This window comes from Pan paniscus, chromosome 8 (genome assembly GCF_029289425.2).
Source record: "Pan paniscus chromosome 8, NHGRI_mPanPan1-v2.0_pri, whole genome shotgun sequence".
Taxonomy (NCBI): domain Eukaryota; kingdom Metazoa; phylum Chordata; class Mammalia; order Primates; family Hominidae; genus Pan; species Pan paniscus.
Genome location: NC_073257.2, coordinates 44,815,928 through 44,826,634, shown reverse-complemented (window position 1 = coordinate 44,826,634; position 10,707 = coordinate 44,815,928). Strand labels below are relative to the sequence as shown.

Here is a 10,707-nt window from a genome sequence, read left to right as displayed (position 1 = left end):
CTCAGGAGATTGAGACAGGAGAATCGCTTGAACTCAGGAGGTGGAAGTTGCAGTGAGCCAAGATTGCACCACTGCACTCCAGCTTGGGTGACAGAGCAAAACTCTGTCTCCAAAAAAAAGTATACCACATTTGTTTATCCATTCATCAATGGATGGGCTGTTTCCACCTTTGGGTATCACAAATAGTGCTGTTGGCTGGGCATGGTGGATCATGCCTATAATCCCAGCACTTTGCAAGACCAAGGCAGGCAGATCACCTGATCTCAGGCTCAACATCGCAAAACCCTGTCTCTACTAAAAATACAAAAAATTAGCCAGGTATGGTCTTATAATCCCAGCTACACTGGAGGCTGAGGCAGGAAAATTGCTTGAGCACTGGTGGTGGAGATTGCAGTGAGCCAAGATTGCATCACTACACTCCAGCCTGGGTGACGGGAGTGAAACTCTGTCTCAAAAAAAATTAAAAGCTTAAACAAATAAATAATGCTGCTATAAACACTTGTGTATAAATTTCTGTGTGGACATATGTTTTCATTTCTCTTGGGTGTATACTTAGGAGCGGAATTGCTGGGTCATATGGAAACTCTATGTTTAACTTTCTGAGAAACTGCCAGACTGTTTTCCACAGTGGCTGCACCCTTTATACATTTGCACCAGCAATGCTGAAGGGTTCCAGTTTCTCTATACCCTCACCAACTCTTTTTTTTATTTGAGCCATCCTTGTTGAGGTGATATCTCATTTTGGTTGTGATTTAATTTCCCTAATGACCAATGACATGGAAAATCTTTTCATGTGCTTTTTGGCCATGTGTATATCTTCTCTGGAGAAATGTCTATTCATGTCCTTTGCCCGTTTTTTAACTGAGTTATCTGGGTTTTTTTTTGTTTTCTTTTTTTGAGATGGAGTCTCACTCTGCTGCCCAGGCTGGAGAGTGTGGTGGTGCAATCTCGGCTCACTGCAACTTCCGCCGCCTGGGTTCGAGCGATTCTCCCACCTCAGCCTCCTGAGTAGCTGGGACTACAGGTGCCCGCCATGCCCAGCTAATTTTTGTGTTTTTAGTTAAGACGGGGTTTCGCCATATTGGCCAGGCTAGTCTTGAACTCCTGGCCTCAGGTGATCCACCCGTGTCGGCCTCCCTAAGTGCTGGATTACAGGCGTGTGCCACCATGCCAGGCCCTATGTTATGTTCTTGTTGTTGAGTTGTAAGAGTTCTTTATATATTCTGAATATTGAACCCTTATGAGATATACGATTTGTTAATATTTTCTCCCATTCTGTAGGTTGTCTTTCACATTCTTGATAATGTCCTTTGATGGAAAAGATTTATATTTATTTATTTATTTGGGGGCTTTCCGGCAAAACTGGAAAGCCGGCTAGACAAATTCTAAAAGAGCTGTAACACTCAAAAGATTTTCTTTTAAGAAAAAGAAAGGGAAGAGGAAGAACTGTATCTCACTTTTGTTGCTTTCTATAGTTATATATATATATCTATATTTAAAACCAAGGCTGGGCACAGTGGCTCATGCTTATAATTCAGTGCTTTGGGAGGCCAAGGTGGGAAGATATCTTGAGGTCAGAAGTTCAAGACCAGACTGGCCAGGACAGTGAGACCCCGTCTCCATAAAAACTTTTAAGAATAGCCAGGTGTGGTGGTGCATGCCTGTAGTCCTAGCTACTTTAAAGGCTAATGTGGGAGGTTTACTTGAGCCCAGGAGTTTGGGGCTGCAGTGAGCTATGATTGTACCACTGCTTCAGCCTGGGTGACACAGTGAGACCCTGTCTGTAAAACAAAAAATTAAATTAAAAAAATTAAGAAACTCCAGAAATTTCTGTGTAACAAAATGCCCATTTGCCCTTGAGGTAGTTCTACTCTACTCTAATAAGCATAACAAACAAAACCAGGACCTAAAACCACTTGTCAATGGGACTGTTTCTTGTATTCTCTTTTCCATTTCTTCTCTGTTATGATCTGAAGCTTCTTTTTTTTTTTTTTTTTTTGAGACGGAGTCTCGCTCTGTCGCCCAGGCTGGAGTGCAGTGGCGCGATCTCGGCTCACTGCAAGCTCCGCCTCCCGGATTCACGCCGTTCTCCTGCCTCAGCCTCCCGAGAAGTTAGGACTACAGGTGCCCGCCACCACGCCCCTGGCTAATTTTTTATATTTTTAGTAGAGACGGGGTTTCACCATATTAGCCAGGATGAGCTGGATCTCCTGACCTCGTGATCCGACCGCCTGGGTCTCCCAAAGTGCTGGGATTACAGGCGTGAGCCACCGCGCCCGGCCATGAGCTGAAGCTTCTAATACCATGTGCATGTTAAGGTTCCTATTCCTGCCTGGCTCTTGTTCTTTTCAGATTGTCAGTTAGCAGCTCTATTGTTAAGTACAAATCACTTTCATTCCCCTTGTTAGTCCCGGACCCCAGAGAGGTGGCCTTTCCCCTGGGGTGGGAGGTGTGGGGGGAGGTCCCTTATGTTGTGGGGGGTGGGACGCGGCAGGTCAGAGGGGTCCCTGCTCCATCTCAGGCACAGCCCTGCCTTCCTTCACATCCTTTGCGCAGTTGTTCTTTTCTTTTCTTTTTTTTTTGAGACAAGATCTCACTGTGTCACCCAGGCTGGAGTGCAGTGGCAAGATCTTGGCTCACTGCAACCTCCGCCTCCTGTGTTCAAGCGATTCTCCTGCCTCAGCCTCCCGAGTAGCTGGGATTACAGGTGCATACCACCACACTTGGCTAATTTTTGTATTTTTAGTAGAGATGGGGTTTCACCATGTTGGCCAGGCTGGTCTCAAATTCCTGACCTCAGGTGATCTGCCCACCTCGGCCTCCCAAAGTGCTGGGATTACAGGCGTGAGCCACCATGCCCGGCCTTATTAAGCCGTTTTAAGAATTAATGGAGGCCAGGCGTGGTGGCTCACGCCTGTAGTCCCAGCACTTTGGGAGGCCAAGACAGGAGGATCACCTGAGGTCCGGAGTTCGAAACCAGCCTGGCCAACATGGTGAAGCCCCATCTCTACTTAAAAACTACAAAAATTAGCCAGGGATGGTGGTGCGTGCCTGTAGTCCCAGATATTTGGGTGGCTGAGGCAGGAGAATTGCTTCAACTCGGGAGGCAGAGGCTGCAGTGAGCTGAGATTGTACCACTGCACTCCAGCCTGGGCAACAGAGCGAGACTCTGTCTCAAATTAAAAAAAATTAATTGATATGGCTCACCACAAAAAGTTAGAAGTAGGTGATGACGATTTGCAGTTTGTTACAAGGAAACCGTGGCTCAACGAGGCAGTTTGTTAAAATGAAAGCAAGTCTCAGAGACTAGAGCTCTTGTCCCACCTACAAATATTGACCAGCAAGCTGGCAAGTAACAGCTGCAGAGCCTGTTCTGTAAGTTCTGTGGAATGGCAGCTCTCTGTTCTTTCAGGACATTGCAGGAAATGTTTACCTAAGGCAGATTCAACGATATCCCAGGAGCTGGACTTCACAGACTTAATCAGGACCGGGTGAGGGAAGCCTCTGAAAGACCAGGACTCAGGGCTGTGCCCAAAATCTTGGGCACCATGCAAAGTATAAGGGGCTACTGAAATTGCAGTGGCAGGACGCTCACGGCAGAACAATCTCTGAAGCCAGTCCAAGGAGCTTAAACCCAGCCATCCCATCAGTATAAAGTTGCTTATAAATCCACTGCGCCAATTAATAAAGCTAACCGAAGGGCTTAGGGTTTCCTCTCTGGAATAGGGGCTCCTGATTAGCCTTTCAGATGCTAACTAAACATCCCCAAATCGTGTGTTTCCAATTAAGAATTGTGAAGGTCAAATCTAACACACACACGCACGTGCGCGTGCACACACACACACGACCTTTGCTGAAGTACAGTACTTAAAAGTAAATCAGACAATATAAAAGCTTACAGCTCTTCAAATCATTTTGTGCTAAGTCAGAAAAAATGGCATGACTTATATCTAACCATGAAATCTGAAAACAAGCCACAAGTTCACATCTGGGCTCTCTGTCTTGTACCCAGTAACATAGACAGCCACCTGCCTGATCCCCATACCTCAGTCGGCTTCCCTGACACCCTACCTCCAGGTTTATCCTCTCACTGGGGACCCTGGGCATTTAGGAGTGTTCCTAGAAGGACTTCACATGAAGATGCAGGTAACTGGAGGACCCTTAAAAGGTAGCGCTTCGGCTGGGCATGGTGGCTCACGCCTGTAATCCCAACACTTTGGGAGGCTGAGGCAGGCTGATCTCCTGAGGTTAGGAGTTCAAGACCAGCCTGACCAACATGGAGAAACCCCGTCTCTACTAAAAATACAAAAATTAGCCAGGCGTGGTGGTGTGTGCCTATAGTCCCAGCTACTCGGGAGGCTGAGGCAGGAGAATCACTTGAACCTGGGAGGTGGAGGTTGTAGTGAGCCAAGATGGCACCATTGCACTTCAGCCAGGGCAACAAGAGCGAAACTCTATCTCAAAAAAAAAGGTAGCGCTTCAGAAACAGAAAGTCAAATACCACATATTCTCACTTAGAAGCGAGAGCTAAACCATGGGTACCCATGGACATACAGAATGGAATAATAGACACTGGAGACTCCAAAAGGTAGGAGGGTGGGAGGGGGTAAGGGCTGAAAAATTACCTGTTGAGTACAGTGTTCACTGTTTTGGTGATGGGTTCACTGAAAGCCCAGCCTTCACCACTACACAATATGTGCATGGCAGAAATCTGTGCTTGTACCCCCGAAATTTCAAAAAAAGAAAAAAGAAGCAAAAAAGGTAGAGCTTGCACCCACTGCAAATGGTTTATGGGAAGGTGGTGTAGAAAAGGGTCCCTGAAGGTGGCCCTGGGAGAGGAGCCCAGGCAGAGACAGTCCCAGATCATGGGGGAGCCAGGAATGAAAAGAGGAGGCTTGGACATCTGGATGTGGGAGGAAGCAGAGGAAACCAGAAGTCAGGAAGGAGCGGTGCAAGATTCTGTTGAGTGCACAAGACCTTGAACATGCTTACAGATTAAATGTCCGTCAGCTGCTTTAGCTGTTCGCGGCTTTTCAGATTAGCTGCCCAGAGTGTGGGCAGCTTTTCAATAAGCACTGCTGATTATTCATTCTGGAGAAGCTCTGGCAGTGCCTCTCATACTTTCAGTGCCAGTTAGAATTGCCCCAGGTGCTGATTTGTAATGTAGACTCCGAGTCCCCATGCCCAGAGGTTCTCATTCAGGACACCAAGAGTGAAACACAGGAATTCAGATTTTTAAGAACCACTGGTGATTCTATTGCACATTGGCCCTGATGTAGCACCCTCTAGGTGTGGAGCACTTTTTTTTTCAACAGGAAAATAGCTTTATAAATTAGCAAATTTATTAAATACCATATACTCAATATAACATTTGAACAATTCTTTTTTTTTTTTTTTGAGACAGAGTTTTGCTCTTGTTGCCCAGGCTGGAGTGCAATGGCATGATTCCAGCTCACCGCAACCTCCTCCTCCCGGGTTCGAGCGATTCTCCTGCCTCAGCCTCCTTGAGTAGCTGGGATCACATGCATGCACCACCACACCCGGCTTATTTTGTATTTTTAGTAGAGATGGGGTTTCTACTGTTGGTCAGGTTGGTCTCAAACTCTCGATCTCAGGTGATCCGCCGCCTTGGCCTCCCAAAGTGCTGGGATTACAGGCGTGAGCCACAACGCCCTGCCTACAATTCATAAAAGTGTAAAGAAAACAGGGCACGGTGGCTCACATGTGTAGTCCTATCTACTCAGGAGGCTGAGGCAGGAGGACTGCTTGCGCCCTCGAACCCTCCCAGGGTTTCGAGGCTGCAGTGAGCTAAGATCACGCCAGTGCACTCCAGTCTGGGTGACAGAGCAAGGCCCTGTCAAAGAAAAAAAAAGAAAAAAGAAAAAAATAAAAGAGTCACTGAAATCCTAACAGTTTAGATACTGTCATTTCAGGAAATGTTTAGGCATGAATGCATATGAATACATTTGCATAAGCAGGATCATACATTTCGTGGGACTTTTTGTTTGTTTGCTTGTTTGTTTGTTTGTTGTAGAGACGGGGTTTCGATATGTTATCCAGGCTGGTCTTGAGCTCCTGGCCTCAAGTGATCCTCCTGCTTCTGCCTCCCAAAGTGCTGCCTACCAAATGAGGATACTTAAATACCATCTTTTCTTTCTTTTTTCTCCCCCAACCCCTGCTTTTATCCTCCCCTACTCCTACCAGCATCTCCACCACTCTCTGGTGTGTGTCCTTCCATATTTTTCTCCTAGCTTGCATAAACAAACATATCTGTATAGGACTCTGTCACTGTTTGACAAAAATAAGTTCTTTTTTTTAAAAAAAAATAGAGATGGGGGTCTCACTATATTGCCCAGGCTGATCTCAAACTCCTAAACTCAATCGATCCTTCCACCTTGGCCTCCCAAAGTGTTGGGATTACAGGTGTGAGCCACCATTCCCAGCCAAAAAAAAAAAAATGTTTTTTGTGGGGGGTTTATTTTTTGAGATGGAGTTTCGCTCTTGTTGCCCAGGCTGGAGTGCAATGGCACAATCTCAGCTTACTGCAACCTCTGCCTCCCGGGTTCAAGTGATTCTCCTGCCTCAGCCTCCCAAGTAGCTGGGATTACAGGCATGCACCACCATGACCAGCTAATTTTGTATTTTTAGTAGAGATAGGGTTTCACTATGTTGGTCAGGCTGGTCTTGAACACCTGACCTCAGGTGATCCACCCACCTTGGCCTCCCAAAGTGCTGGGATTACAGGTGTGAGCCACTGCTCCCAGCCAGGAAAAAAAAAAAAAAAAGAGTTCTTATTGTATATTCACTACTCTGTGATTTTGCCCTTTTTTTTACTTACTGTTACCTCTCTGAAACCCCTTTAAATGAGTGGGTGCAGATTTAATGGTTCCTTCCAATGGCTGCATGATATCCTATGGCAGGGCACAACTCGTATGTTCTCTATTTCTATTATTTTGCCAACAAAACAGTGCTGCAAGACATGCCTGGCTGACAAGCAGTTTATAATATTTCAGGCTAACCTGTTGTGTTTGGATCTGTTAGCTCTGGTTGTATCATAAACCACACCAAAAGTTAATGGCCTAAACCAGTAATCATTTGACTTAGCTGAGGGTCAGCCAGGTGGTATCATTAAGCTCTGGGCTGGCTCTGCTGATCTCTGCTGGGTGCCCGTGTGTGTTTTTGGTCAGCTGGCAATTGGCCAAAACGTGACGTCTGGGGATTAGCAGGCTGGTTGGCCTGGGGGCAGGAGGGTCTCAGCTGGGGTGTCTTGTCTCTGCTCCATGGGGGCTGTCATCCTCCAGTAGGCCAGCCCCAGCCTTTCCACATGGTGCTCCCAAGGTTCCAAAGCACAGCAAGAGAGGCAAGCCCAAGTGTGCATCTCTGCTTGTGGCATGTTTGTTTTTGTCCCACTGACCAAGACAAGCCATGTGGCCATACCTGGAGTCAGTATGAGAGGTGACTACTCAAAAACATGGGGCCAATTCAGTGGCTGACACCTGTAATCACAGGAGTTTGGGAGGCCAAGGCAGGAGGATCACTTAAGGCCAGGAGTTTGAGACCAGCCTGGGTATCACAGCAAGACCTTATATCATTTAAAAAAAAGAAAAAAAAAGAAGAACATAAGTATGGAGGGAGAGGAATTATGCTGGCCATTCTTTTTTTTTTTTTTTTTTTTGAGATGGAGTCTCACTCTGCCACCCAAGCTGGAGTGCAGTGCCACCATCTCGGCTCACTGCAACCTTTGCCTCCCAGGTTCATGCAATTCTCCTGCCTCGGCCTCCTGAGTAGCTGGGATTACAGGTGCCCACCACCATGCCTGGCTAATTTTTGTATTTTTGGTAGAGATGGGTTTCACCATGTTGGCCAGGCTGGTCTCGAACTCTTGACCTTAGGTGATCCTCCCACCTTGGCCTCCCAAATTGCTGGGATTATAGGCGTGAGCCACTGCACCCGACCATGTTGATCATTCTTACACACAATCTACCCCATCTGCTAAGAGGCTCTAAATGTTTAATAGGAAATGAAAGTCTTGGGAAATTTGCGAATCAGAGGACAGGAGCTTGTCTTTTCCTGCCCAAAGATTGGTTTCAGTGATGTGACAATGTTAGCACATTTCTAATGATCCAAGTGTTGCAGAACATACTCTGGGACTCAGGCTCTGGAAGAGCTGACACCATCTGACCTGTCCTCCCTCCCTCCACAAAAGCTCCCAGTGGAGACCTCTCCCAGCATCTGCTCTTTGCACCTGTTCCTGTGAGGCCTCAGGAAATTTCCTCTTTCTTTAGCTCTCACATATCCAGGGGTTACATATATACAAACATACTGCCTGTTGGCCAGGTGTGGTGGCTCATGCCTGTAATCCCAGAACTTTGGGAGACCAAGAGGTGCAGATCATTTGAGGCCAGGAGTTCGTGACCAGCCTGGCCAACATGGTGAAACCCTGTCTCTACTAAAAATACAAAAATTAGCTGGGGGTGGTGGCGCACGCCTGTAATTACAGCTACTCGGGAAGCTGAGGCAGAAGAGCTTGAACCTGGGAGGTGGAGGCCACAGTGAGCTGAGATCGCACCACTGCACTCCAGCCTGAGCGACAGAGCGAGACTCTGTCTCGGGAGAAAAAAAAACAAACAAATGTAGTGCCTGTTTAAAGAAAGTCCTCTTTGTAGAACCCCAGCCTCCTGCAAGTATTCCTTTCTGACTCTTCACTGCTGCCTCTCAGGGTCATCTCAGTTCTCCAGCCTGGGACTTCATGGTAGGCCATGCCAAAACCATTAGACTTGGAGGACTTGGTTCCGGTCCTGTGTATTCTCAGGCTAGTTGCTTTATGTCTCTGGATTTCCCTTTTTAAGTCTGTTAAGTGAAGGAATTGATGAGGACAGTGCTTCTCAAAGTTTAACGTGCATGTGAATCACCCAGAGATCTTGTTAGACATGCAGAATTTCAGACCCTTTCTGAGACAGATGACTTGGCATCTGTTCTGCCAGGCACGGTGGCTCACGCCTGTAATCCCAGCACTTTGGGACGCTGAGGTGGGTGGATCACCTGAGGTCGGGAGTTCGAGACCAGCTTGACCAACACAGAGAAACCTCGTCTCTACTAAAAATACAAAATTAGCTGGGCGTGGTTGCTCATGCCTGTAATCCCAGCTACTTGGTAGGCTGAGGCAGGAGAGTCGCTTGAACCCCGGAGGCGGTGGTTGCGGTGAGCTGAGATCGTGCCATTGCACTCCAGCCTGGGCAACAAGAGCGAAACTCCATCTAAAAACAAAAACAAAAGCTCTAGAGCTGTTTTTTCTTTTCAACCTGGACTGCACGGTAGAATCTCCTGGGGAAGCTTTAAAGTATGAGTGCTGGGTGCCCCTGCCTAGAGATTCTGATTCACTTGGTTTTGAGCACACCTTGGGCATTGGGCACCACTAGGCTTGAAGGGTTGGGGAAAGGGAGGGCTAGAGGAACCTGGAGGGAGCAGCGTAGAAGAGGACTCAACCACTGCTAAACTGCAGCCTGGCAGGGAAATGGCCAAGGGGGAATTAATATCCCAACCTCCCTCTCCTCCCACTCTCTCATTTGCTGCCAGAGTGTACCACGCACTAGACCCAGTTGGATTCCAGAGCACAGGGAAGCACAGTTGAAGCAGTCCATAAATGTCATCTCCTGGAGCACCAGATGGAATGAAGAAGGATGGAGAATGGGTCTGAATCCTGGGGCTCAAGATGGAATGAAGGAGGATGGAGAATGGGTCTGAATCCTGGGGCTCAAGATGGAATGAAGAAGGATGGAGAATGGGTCTGAATCCTGGGGCACAAGATGGGATGAAGAAGGATGGAGAATGGGTCTGAATCTTGGGGCTCAAGATGGGATGAAAAAGGATGGAGAATGGGTCTGAATCCTGGGGCTTAAGATGGGTTGAAGAAGGATGGAGAATGGGTCTGAAAAGGCAAATAGAAATGATCCAGCCAGGTGCGATGGCTCACACCTGTAATCCCAGTGCTTTGGGCAGCCAAGGCGGGCAGATCACCTGAGGTCAGAAGTTTGAGACTAGCCTGGCCAACATGGTGAAACCCCATCTCTACTAAAAATACAAAAATTAGCCAGGAGTGGTGGCACATGCCTGCAATCCCAGCTACTTGGGAGGCTGAGACACAACAATTGCTTGAACCCGGGAGGGAGAGGTTGCAGTGAGCCAAGATAACGCTGCTGCACTCCAGCCTGGGCAACAGAGTGAGACTCTGTCTCAAAACAACAAGCAAGCAAACAAACAAACAAGAAAAAGCCAAATGAAATTCTCCAGCAAAGGATGCTTGTTTTAAAATGCAGATTTAAGGGGGCTGGGCGCAGTGGCTCACACCTGTAATCCCAGCACTTTGGGAGGCTGAGGTAGGTGGATCACCTGAGGTCAGGAGTTCAAGACCAGCCTGGCCAACATGGCAAAACCCCATTTCTACTAAAAATACAAAAATTACCCAGGTGTGGTGGCACACGCCTGTAGTCCCAGCTACACCGGAGGCTGAGGTGGGAGAATCGCTTGAAGCCGGGAGGCGGAGGTTGCAGTGAACTGAGATCACGCCACTGCACTCTAGCCTGGGCGACAGTGAGACTCTGTCTCAAAAAAAAAAAAATGGTGTTTAACACCAGGTTCGGTGGCTCATGCCTGTAATCCCAGCACTCTGAAGGCCGAGGCAGGCAGATCACTTGAGGCCAAGAGTTC

At 47.5% G+C, this 10,707-nt stretch overlaps 1 non-coding gene across 1 annotated transcript; it reads right to left on the bottom strand.

Annotated features, from left to right (window-relative positions):
• Positions 1 to 1,344: 1,344 nt before the first annotated feature.
• Positions 1,345 to 1,405, bottom strand: LOC112441064 (U7 small nuclear RNA). Its single transcript, XR_003029045.1, has one exon. It is a non-coding gene; the product is annotated as a U7 small nuclear RNA (small nuclear RNA).
• Between the last annotated feature and the right edge of the window lie 9,302 nt (positions 1,406 to 10,707).